A 12,036-nucleotide genomic window follows, 5' to 3' on the forward strand; every position below is an offset into this window, starting at 1 on the left:
ATGCATGCTCAGATGTTGAGCTTATAAGGAACTTTGATCAAGAACCATGCATGATAATTGCCAAAACTCAAGGGCCTGTAACTGTCTAAAAAGAGTCCCTGGCACACACTAAGCATTCAATAAATATTTCTTGAATGAAGGTGTGGTATAATTAGGTATAACTGTGTGTTAGAGACCACTGTGAGCTAAAGTGGGGAAGTAAGAGGGAGAATTGAGAGGAAGAGAATTTATTGAGTACCAACTAAGGGCCAGGCACTATTACTTGTTTTTCATTCATTTTCCTAACATCTTTTGGAAGTTTCAAAGATAAAAAAACCAAGACTCTGAGAAGATAACTGACATTTACCCAAGCAGGGAAACAGTAAGCCAGGATTCAATCACAGCTCTGTTTAACTCCAGAGTGTATGCACTACTCCACATGTACCCCCTGGAAAGGGACTAGTAGTTGGCTTGAAAAGTTACATGGAAGGAGAGAGAGAAAGCTGAGCTAGGTTCAAGAGCATGAGAATGATATGAATACAAGGTCAGAAGGAAATAAAGATCCTCTGTTAAAAAGAGTGCCTGCAATGCAGGGCTTCAAAAAAAAAAAGATCATTCACCAGAGTCAAAAGACAAAACCATGAAAGAATGGGCTTCTCTGTTTTTCCCACTCACACATAATTTTCTGTCTCATATAATCAACACCCTGAGGAGGTATCGCTTCAGTATATGTGGCTCATCAATTGCTAAACTAAAGGGTAGAAAAATTAAGTTGACTCAAAAAAAAACATACTTAAAAAACTTCTCCTTAAAAATGTTATGTTACAGTGGTACATACATGTAAAGCTCTACAATAGTCTCCATAGAACACTGACTTTGAGGCTACACTTTGACCTTGACCTCAGCTACTCTTGCACTCAATGGCTTATTCCCCTGAGTTTTGGTAGCAGAGAAGTGCTAGAAGTGGCTACGGGTCTTTTAAGGCCTCCGGGGAAGCTGTGGCATTGTAGGGGGCTTGGAGAAGTAGGGTGTGGAGGAGTTTGTGGTGCTGGGGCCGGGCTGGGCACTGGCACAGGGTGGACTGGCATGAGTGCTGGAACAAACGGGAGCACTGGAAATGCTGGTGGCTCGGATGATGCCACCTTATTTCAAGTAATTAGAAGGAAAATATGCATAACTTAAATTGATAGCCTTCTACTTTGGTAAGGTGCATCACCTAGAAAATACCAGTGCTGACACTGAATTCAAAAGAAAAAGATGGTATGAGAATTTTGGAAACTGAGGCATGAATGGTCAATCTCAAGACTACAGCAGACACTACATCACTAGTGGAGGACTTTAAAACTCAGGAAAGTTGTCTTACCTAGCAAACATTTTTTTCCCTGACCAACATCCATCATATCAAGCAAATTAATGCATTTAATGCAAACAGAAAAATATCTAATGTGCAGAAAAATTAACATGAAATGGCTTGACACTCATTTGAAAGAGGAATATTTGCCTTATTTTTCTGTATTTCAGAAGTTATAAAAGAAAATACATATACTGAAAAGTTCCGTAACAGTCCCAGAAAGGTATGAATTTAAACTACATAGATGTTTATCTAGTTTATACAAATATACTTATGATTGGCATATAGTTATGATAACTGAAATCAGTGAAGTATATAATCTGGACCTAATAGCACCCAATGAATTCTGTTGAATGATATGATTCCTTTTTCTCTCTCAAAAGTCAACACAAACATGACTTTGGAAAACGTCAACACTCTGCCTCAGATCAACGGTTCCAGGCTCATTGTGGATGACTTCCAGCTCAAGCTAAGTCAGAAAACATGTAAAGGATTGATTATCAAGAAACTATTTTTCCCATATTCACTCTAACTTAACAAGCAATTACTACCAAATTTACAATATCATTCTTTCATATTATTAAACATCCCAACATATAACAATATGTTTTAAAACATTTAAATTACAATAAATAGCAACCACAGGGTAGCTATCTGAAAAGTTCCAGCTCTTTGAAATGTAACCTATGGCATATGACCCTCAAATCATAGATCAGAGACTTATTTTTACAAAGTTGCAGAACATCCCCAGGACTGTACTCAGTAATTAGAGAATCTAGCACCTTTCCTGGAGTCAGGAATTACATGAAATGTAACCAAAAGTCTCAGTATAGCAGCATACATGAAGATACAATGGTAGTGTCACTGTAAGACATTTATTTCATAAAGCACTGGTAATATAACACAGACTACAAAGTTAACGTATCTACTAGGTTTTTCCCATCTCTCTCCCCCAGCCTAGCCCTCTGACCTCAGTAATGACCCATAGATGCCTGGATCATGAGAGGGTATGGATAAATATGATGCTTTCTCAGAGAAGCATGGTAATGCACCATGCTGGAAAGGACACTCAATCAGAAGCGAATATGAAAAACCAGGGCCAGCAATGATGGGTGGTGGGAATGTGGAATTTCTTATTTATTAATATCTGCATCCTTCTGAATCTTAATCCTTGGTGCTTTTTCATATTTTGAAAAAGTCTCAGAATTTTAAAAACAGTGCTGGACTAAGAATCAAAAGACTTGGATTCAGGTTCATGCATGTTAATCCATGGCTTTGTTGAACTGTTAACTCTCTGAGTCTCAACTATTTGCTAATTAAAGAATAATATCGCCCCTTCCCACTCCTCCCAGCAAAACTTACCCCTCACGGTGACAGTAAAGATCAAATTAATCACACCAAAATCCTTTTAAAATATAAAAATATTATTATCTTTTATTACATTGATCCTCAATATTTTATTTTATTTTTTTGGCTGCACCATGTGGCTTGTGGGATCTTAGTTCCCTGACAAGGGACTGCAGCAGTGAAAGTGTCACTGGACTACCAGGGAATTCCTTTGAATATTTCTGCAACAGAGTTGTCAGATAAAATACAGGGAACCCAGCTAAATTGGAATTTCAGATAAACAATGAATAAGGTTTTAGTATAAACATTTCCAAATATTATATGGGGCACATTAAAAAAAAAGTATTCATTGTTTATCTGAAATTCAAATTTAATTGAGCAGGCATCCTGTATTTTTATTTGCTAAATCTAGGAACACTATTTTATAATCTCCTAGAAATTTTTTAAAACCTTAAAAATGATTTCTAAAATCTACATTTCCATTTTCATCTTTTCAATCCTTTTAAATTACCATATTGCAGATGCAAAAAAAAAAAGTAACCTGTGGTGTATTGATTATTTTATTTTGGATCAGGAAATGAGGGTTGACAATGTTACCTCATGTTGAAGTCAATGTAGAAATCAAGATGGCCCAGGAGTGGACCTGACTGCCCTGCTGAACCACAGGAGGGGGCAATCTGAGGTCTCACCAGAACAAATCACAAAAAAACTGATGTCTGGTTTAATGAAAAAGTAAACCTGTCATCACCCAAAAAAAGCATCCAATATTAAGCAGAGCTCATGAAAGCTGGTACAACGTTTATATTTTTATTCTCCTCTGATATTTTAGGGTAAAGAACTGAATGGGCAAGTGCCAACTTCTGCTAACAAGACAAGTATCAACAGGAGCAAGATGGTAAGCTGTGGCAAACCCTGCAGCCACTGGAATTAGAGCTTCAGGTCCAGTGATCTCTGGTAAGAAGGTTGTTGTTTCCAAAGTCCACTATCCACATGTGACAGTTACTGAGAGGTCACAGATTTCTCAAACAATTTCATGTCTCCATAGAACAAGTTAAATGCAACTCTGTTTAGGGGCTAAACGAGAGAAGAACAGTAGATTAGAAGAAGAGAGAAAGACACAATTCAAAGAATAAATAAATTTAGGACAGCTGATTTAAAATTACGATTTAAGTTTTGTCTGGTAGTAGTTTAGATGATGTTCTGCTCTGTTTTTCTACTCTGAAATTTTTAATGAATCACCTTTTTACGTTTATTTTCATTCCTTCAGAAGCAATCCTTGGATTCTAGTTTGACAGAAACCAAAAGTATCAATAACTACTGTTGTCAGTGTTCACAAACGCAAGAAACGATCAGCAATCGGGGGCAGGGTCAAGTTAAACAAATCAGGATTCAAGCAGAGAGCCGGAATATTGAACAGAACAACTCCTGTATGAAGATTTGACTGGTAAATGAGATTGAAAAGTACCATAAGCTAGTGAATGGAAAATCTGGGTAAGTGATACAATAAATAATCCACTAAAACCCTAGCCTTTTGATGAAATACTCAGTTCTTAAATTATTGGGTATACTTAATCAAACCTAGACTATCAGGCTAAATAGCATGTGGCATAAAATAATTTACCATTGTGACTGATCTACACCTAAATCAGTCAAATCCACACCCTCAAAACATATCCACATCATAGTGTTGGCAGAACATCTTTAAAAATAACATTTTAAAATCAGCTAGACAAAAAGGAACATTCTTAAAATCTGCTCACCTTAAAAATTTAATTTAGTTCATTTATAGGCTGGAACAGGTTCCATCTTTACCACTGTAATTCACATTTCTCGGGCTGTCTTTGAAACCACAAAGCAAAGTTTAATTAGACATTTGGCAGTAAAAGGTCATGGTTAAGAGTATGGGATCTCGAGGAGGCAGACTCGGTTTCAACTCTGGTTTTGCTATAAATTTATTAGCTGTATTACCCCTGTGTACAATATATAACCATCTCAAACCTTCAGTTTCCTCCTCTGGAGGAAAAAAAACATCTAAAGTAGTATCTGCCTTATAGGGTTGTTAAGTGGGCTGGATGAGAAAATGTACATAAAGCCCATAGAGTGCCTGACACTGAATAAATGTTAAACAAATGTTAGTGTTGAAAGTGGTGACAGTTCTTGTTATTCTTAATATTCTTACACTTGGAGCAACTTATTGGATATCAGTGTGACAGACTGCTAATGATAATTATCCTGATAGGGGTTGTGGAGTCCTCATGCTTGGATAGTTAAAAAAAAAAGTAATCCTACTATATCCTATTTAAATGGTAGCAATTATATCCGAGATGTCAAGGGGAAAAGAAATAACATACAACACCTTACAGTTCTATAAATATCCAATCATTTCTATCTAAGCTTTAGGATTGAAAGTGAAAAGTGAAAGTCACTCAGTCGTGTCCAACTCTTTGTGACTCCATGGACTAAACAGTCCATGGAATTCTCCAGGCCAGAATACTGGAGTGGGTAGCCGTTCCCTTCTCCAGGGGATCTTCCCAATCCAGGAATCAAACCAGGGTCTCCTGCATTGCAGGCAGATTCTTTACCAGCCGAGCTACCAGAGAAGCCCCAAGTATTAAAGTTAGAAAATTCTAATCTAAACTCCACATTTCAACCAAAATGATCAATATAGAAAATATTTGTGAGAGACACCAAAGAGTTTGATAGCTTTTGAAGCTGGAAAGTCCCAAAGCAACAAAACCCCTTTCTGTCACAGTTAACTATTAAAATTAGTCCAGATATGCACCTTGTGTTTACATGTAAAGAGTAAAAACCTGATGTTTAAAATACAGTCAATCTCTGTAATGGGTGTTAGCTCTGAGTGGAAAAACCAGCATTTAAGAAAGGATTAATTTCTGTGATTAATCATGGTGGCTAATTGCTCTGGTTTTTTATTTTAATGACTGGTCTGGAGCTTAGGACAATCCTGACAGAGTTAGGAACCCGTAGAAAACCAAGTAGGAGGCACCTTCAAAAAGTTAAGAGTGTAGCCTGAGTAGATGAGACCTACAAGTCTGACTTCTTCAAAAGCAAGAATTCGTGCCGTGTTAATTCTCTTTCTTTTCAAAAGCTTTCTTTTCAAATTAGTCCATTTTTTCATCACAAATGTAACGATGATAAGAACAGCTTGTTTGGGCTTCCCTGTTAGCTCAGTGGTAAAGAATCTACCTGTCAATGCAGGAGACTCGGGTTCAATCCTTGGCCTGAGAAGATTCTACACGCCGCAGAGAAACTAAGCCCATGTACCACAACTATTCAGCCTGTACTCAAGAGCCCAGGAATCAAAACTATTGAGCCCATGTGCCACAGCTACTGGAGCCTGTGCACCCTAGAGCCCGTGCTCCACAACAAGAGAAGCCACCACAGTGAGAAGCCAGCACACTGCAAGGAAGAGCACCCTCGGCTTGCTGCAACTAGAGAAAAGTCCACACAGCAATGAAGACCCAGCACAGCCAAAAATACATAAATAAATTTTAAAAATTATTTTTTTAAAAAAAGAAGAGCTTGTCCAATCTGAGAAAGAAAGTCAAATCCCTAATGTTCTTGCTAATTTCTAAGTTACAAGACTAGAAAATGCAATTCCACATTACTTCAGGAGAGCTGTAAGCATTGCTCATTGTATTAAAGGGAAAGCTCTGAAGATAGGTCTGTGTTCAAATCCCTTTATTGAATAATTTTGGGCAAGCTACTAATTTTTCAGGTAAAATAAAAGGTACCCCTTTCACTTGCTGTCAGGATTTAATGACAGAAACATTCGTGTCAAGTGTTTAGCACAGGCCCTTGGAACATAAGAAAGTTTTAATAAGCTCTAACTACCTGAGGATTTACTGCAAATGCTGCATATTTAATTAATGCATTTACTCCAAGACATTATAAACTCTTCAGTTGTTTTCAATCTTCAGCCTTGTGGAGGAAGGTCACTGAACAGTTATGGTAAATTTTCTCTACTGCTATTGTGTTACAGTTAAATAATTATTTAAATCTATTCCTTACCATTCCCACTGCACACACAAAAATGAGTTGCTTCTGACAAGACCTTTTCTTAATTTGCTATGAAACTGACAAGTTTCTTGACTTTTTTTAAGTTCAGCATTTTAAAAATCTCTAAACAATAAAATTAAGAGATTAACTTCATAAGATTCTTTTTTCAATTTAGGCACATTACATGTATCCACTTAAATATGAAGAATATTTATTTATTCTATAAACCCCTGGAGGAGGAAAATGGCAACCCACTCCAGTATTCTTGTCTGAAAAATCCCATGGACAGAGGAGCCTGGCAGGCTACAGTCCTCAAAGAGTCAGACACGACTGAGCAACTAAGCATGGCACATACATAATCTAAGGTATATATCATCATATATTTTAATATATCTAAAAATTCCTATGCAGAATCTTAGATTTCTTATTGTTCTTACACAACATTCTCATATCTGAAAATTATTACAACTAGCTTTAAAGAAAAATCAAATTAGTTGTCTTCAACTAGCCTTTATTTAAATTTTAAACTTGTATATTGCCAAAACATAGGCGAGAAGAGTTTTGAGACCAAAATAAAGGCAAAGAAAAGAAAATGGGAAAAGGCACCGAGATGATAGGAAAACATTCAGAAAACATTAAGTATCTACTAGATGCAGCATGAGAAAAAGGTACCGTCCCTTCTCTAAAGGAGCTTTCATGTCTTACCTCATTGGGAACAATAATAATTATATCATACTATAAACTACTATAAAAGTACTATAAACTTTTCCAAATAGGAAAAGGAGTACGTCAAGGCTGTATATTGTCACCCTGCTTATTTAACTTATATGCAGAGTACATCATGAGAAACGCTGGGCTGGAAGAAACACAAGCTGGAATCAAGATTGCCGGGAGAAATATCAATAACCTCAGATATGCGGATGACACCACCCTTATGGCAGAAAGTGAAGAAGAACTAAACAGCCTCTTGGTGAAGGTGAAAGAGGAGAGTGAAAAAGTTGGCTTAAAGCTCAACGTTCAGAAAACTAAGATCATGGCATCTGGTCCCATCACTTCATGGCAAATAGATGGGGAAACAGTGGAAACAGTGTCAGACATGATTTTTTTGGCCTCCAAAATCACTGCTGATGGTGATTGCAGCCATGAAGTTAAAAGACGCTTACTCCTTGGAAGGAAGGTTATGGCCAACCTAGATAGCATATTTAAAAGCAGAGACATTACTTTGCCAACAAAAGTACGTCTAGTCAAGGCTATGGTTTTTCCAGTGGTCATGTATGGATGTGAGAGTTGGACGGTGAAGAAAGCTGAGCGCCGAAGAATTGATGCTTTTGAACTGTGGTGTTGGAGAAGACTCTTGAGAGTCCCTTGGACTGCAAGGAGATCCAATCAATCCATCCTAAAAGAGATCAATCCTGGGTGTTCATTGGAAGGTCTGATGTTGAAGCTGAAGCTCCAATACTTTGGGCACCTCATGCGAAGGGTTGACTCATTGGAGAAGACCCTAATGCTGTGTAGGATTGGGGGCGGGAGGAGAAGGGGACGACAGAGGATGAGATGGTTGGATGGCATCACCGACTCGATGGACATGGGTTTGGGTGGACTCCGGGAGTTGGTGATGGACAAAGAGGCCTGGCATGCTGCGATTCGTGTCGGACACGACTGAGCGACTGAACTGAACTGAACTGATAAACTACTATGTTGTACACACAGGAAATGAAAAGAAAGAGACAACCATGGCTAGATTAATGGTGAGAAGCCTCATGAAGGAGAGGAGCTTGGACTTGATTTGAATAAGGCCAACAAAGGCCTTAAAATCCGATAAACCATTTTGTCTTGGCCAAGATTTGAGAGAAAAGATTGCTTATAATTAAAGGATGTTTTTAAGGAACGTTAACACCCTTCTTCCACTGTATCATGGGTTATTGTTAGTAGTAGCACTATATACATATTTTAGTATTTACTATTATTATTATCCATATTTTATAAGGTAGTAAAATGATGCACAGGCTCATTTTTAAAGGCTGAGTGTTTTGCCCAAGGCCACATATTTAATAATTACTTTATAAGGAGAATGCAACAATCTTTCCACTCTACCACCCTCACTCACTGCAGGAAGAATGAGGTTGGATAGACAGAATAGGGCAAGGCTACCAAAAAGTCATAATCTACTAATAAGAGAAATCCTTTGTAGGTACTTATGCATGTGGATGAAGTGATGACAGTAGTTTTCAAGAACAGTCATCTTCAGCCATGAATAGAACAGATCTTAGGTGACATGGCACCAAGCCAAGAAAGCCACTTCAGAAGCTGGTGATGTAATTGATGACAGAAGTGATGAAATTCTGGATTAGGACAGCTGTGGTAGGACTAGACAAAAAGAAACAAATAGATCAGATGGGACAAAAGAAAAAGTAACAAAACTGGTAACTCAGTGGATGTTGGAGATAAAGAAAAGAATGAAGTTAAAAATGAGAGCATGTGTCATTCAGGGAAAAACAGCATGGTTTACAAAGTTATCAAATAGAACAAATAGAACACCTTTCCCCTGCTGGACCATTCCCCAACCCCAGCCATTTTCTCCTCCTCACTAGCTGTATTTCAACTTTGAATCCTAGCTTTTCATCCACTCATATTTTACTGACCAACTGTGGGTTAGGTTCTGATCACAGTAGCAGTAATAACAGCGACAGAAGAACCTTTTTAAAGCACTTATTCTATAATGGCCAGCATGTATGCATGCTAAATCGCTTCAGTCTTGTCCAACTCTTTGGGATCCTATGGACTGTAGCCCGCCAGGCCCCACTGTCCATGGGAGTCTCCACACAAGAATACTGGAGTGGGTTGCCATTTCCTTCTCCAGAAGGAAACGCCAGGCATTGTTCTAAATGCTTTATATTAATTCATTTAACTCCCACTTACACCTCTACAGGATAATCAAAATTATGATGCCACATTAGAGCTGAGAAAACTGAAATAAAGTCACACAGTAAGTGGATGGCCCTGGATTGCTACCCAAGCAGTCTGATTCCAGAGCCCACCCATCTAACCACTTTGCTACACTACTCTGAAAAGCCTTCATGCTACTTCCATATTTTGACAGTGTCCACCATAGTGCAGCCTTGGAAGTTTTAGAAAAACTGTGTAATATGGGAGTCTCTCCAGATTTCAGAGCTCTGAGTATTAGAAGTTTTCCAGTGAGAAGACATGGGCTTTACCAATATCTTGGTTGTCCTAATTATTCAGCTATTTTGGAGGAGAGTACCAAATCCATCAAACACTTGTACAGCTTTCCACTTGGTGTTGATTCCATAGGTCATAATCACAAAGGCACATTTCAGCAGTTTGCACAGTCACAGAACATTCAAGCAAAGAATGCCTTATTCTCAAACTTTACATGATAAGTTAAAAATTCTAAACATTTAGCTTAGCAACCTTGTCATCTTGAGACATAACTTGCATTATCAGTTTTGTCTTTCTGCCACTAAATGATTTATTACATCTCAATTAATCAGAGAAAGAAATGTGCAAATAGAATTTTCAGTTCGAAAAATTCTTCAAAAGAGAATTTACTGGAGGCAAAATAAGAAAGAAATAGAAAAGAGATCCAAATCCCAACAGTGAGATGAGTCAAGCTGATAACAAAGCTAAATCAACAACACATTTCAAGAGCCCCAGATAAATTAACCCAATGAGAATAAGAGCTATATCCATCCTAACCATGACTCAAAACTCAGAAGCAATTGAGAAGAAACTGATAAATAAAATACCAAAAGCAAAACCATCAATTCCAATATACACGGTGGACTGTCCCACCACTACTCTACTAAATATGCCCTCTGGAAGGGTGCCAACGGCTTCTAAATAACCAATGATCTTTCTTCAATTCCCTTTCTCCTTGATCTTCATTTAGAGACCACCCCACTGGGTTCTTTCCCCCCTTGACTTCCATGATCCTTCTCCTTGCTTTCCCAGATCCTAGGCGTCACTCTTCTCAGTACTATTCTCTAGCTTCTCACCAGCCCCTCAAGTGATTGTCTCCAAAAAAGTTCAGACTTGGACGCTCTGCTCATTTTTCTAAATTCCTTCCCTTAGGGGTCCTCACTATCCTGAAATTGGCTCCTCTAATCTCTCTCCTGAATTGTAGTCCATGACTCTAAGTGTTGAAAGACACTTTCACAGTATTATTTCAAATTTGCGAGTTTTAATCTAAATTGGTCTTCTCCTCAAAACTTGATCTCACTATTCTTTCACTGTGCCCTCACACATAACACACACACACGCAAACTATCAGACTCCCTTCTCTGAACTCCCTCAACACCCTGTCCATGCCTCAACTGTAACCCAGATTACCCTAATTCTGATTCATGGGTATGTTTGTTTGCCTCTCCAAGTACACTCATTGAAGGGCAGGAACTGTGTGAGTCACCTATGTATCCCCAGGGAATAATACTGCAGATGCTGAATAAAATCTGTAAGAGAAATTAATACCTATGGACAATCTGTTTCAACCAAACTGGTCTCCACCTGCTTGGCATTTCACAGTCCCCACTCCCCAGCCCAGAACAGTCCTCTCCGCTGCTGCACATAAGGAAAACTCCCACCCATCTTTCAGGAGACTCAGCTTAAATTCCACCCGCACCATGAAACTTTTGTCAGGTGACCCCATTCAACAAGACTCCTTGCTCATCAGTCTTACGGTGACAGGCAGTTCAGTGTCATGAACCCAGTATCATTTTGAAGCCACTTAGGCCTGATTCAAAACTAGGTTATAGCAGAAACCAGCTGTGTTACTCTTGGCAAATCCCTGAAGCTTTCTAAAGCTTCATTTCTTCAGCTATAAAAGGAGATAAATAATACTCATCTGGAGAACTTGGGGGAGGATTAAAGAAGAGTAAACTACCTAGAACACAGTAGATGTTCAGGAAACGTTAATTCCTCCCTCCCACTTCATTTACCATTTACATAGGGTTTATAGTGCACATTTTTTGTCTCCATGACTAGATTGTAACAATTGGTAAGATCTGTAAGGGTAGGAGATGAATCTCATTTACGTCCCTATTGTTTAAACACCTCTCAGTGTGCCTTACATAGAGATACAACAAAAATTGAGAACGATGAAATTACAATTGTGGCGGATTATGGCAGTCAGGTGTAAATAGGGCCAACACTAGAGCTGACCATAGTACATTTTCCATCCACTTTAGCTGCAGGATTATCACATGGCACCTCTGTAATTTTTACACATGCCAAAAGTTGGTTTCAACAAATGACCACGCAAATAAAAAGAAACCAATTTCTCGAGTGCACAAGTCAATAAGAAGTCTTTGACAATAACATTAAAG

The 12,036-nt window shown here is 38.3% G+C and overlaps 1 long non-coding RNA gene across 1 annotated transcript in view; it reads right to left on the minus strand.

Moving 5' to 3' along the window:
- Positions 1-3,463: 3,463 nt before the first annotated feature.
- LOC145542693 (uncharacterized) overlaps positions 3,464-12,036 on the minus strand; it is a 37,268-nt gene continuing 28,695 nt past the window's right edge. The window contains exons 7-8 of the long non-coding RNA XR_014080072.1: positions 4,438-4,516; positions 3,464-3,751 (exon numbers count right to left, since the gene is read on the minus strand). This is a non-coding gene — a long non-coding RNA (uncharacterized LOC145542693). The remainder of the gene's footprint in view (positions 3,752-4,437; positions 4,517-12,036) is intronic.

Source organism: Giraffa tippelskirchi, chromosome 3 (assembly GCF_054371585.1).
Source record: "Giraffa tippelskirchi isolate mGirTip1 chromosome 3, T2T-mGirTip1v1.2.pri, whole genome shotgun sequence".
In the NCBI taxonomy this organism is placed as follows: domain Eukaryota; kingdom Metazoa; phylum Chordata; class Mammalia; order Artiodactyla; family Giraffidae; genus Giraffa; species Giraffa tippelskirchi.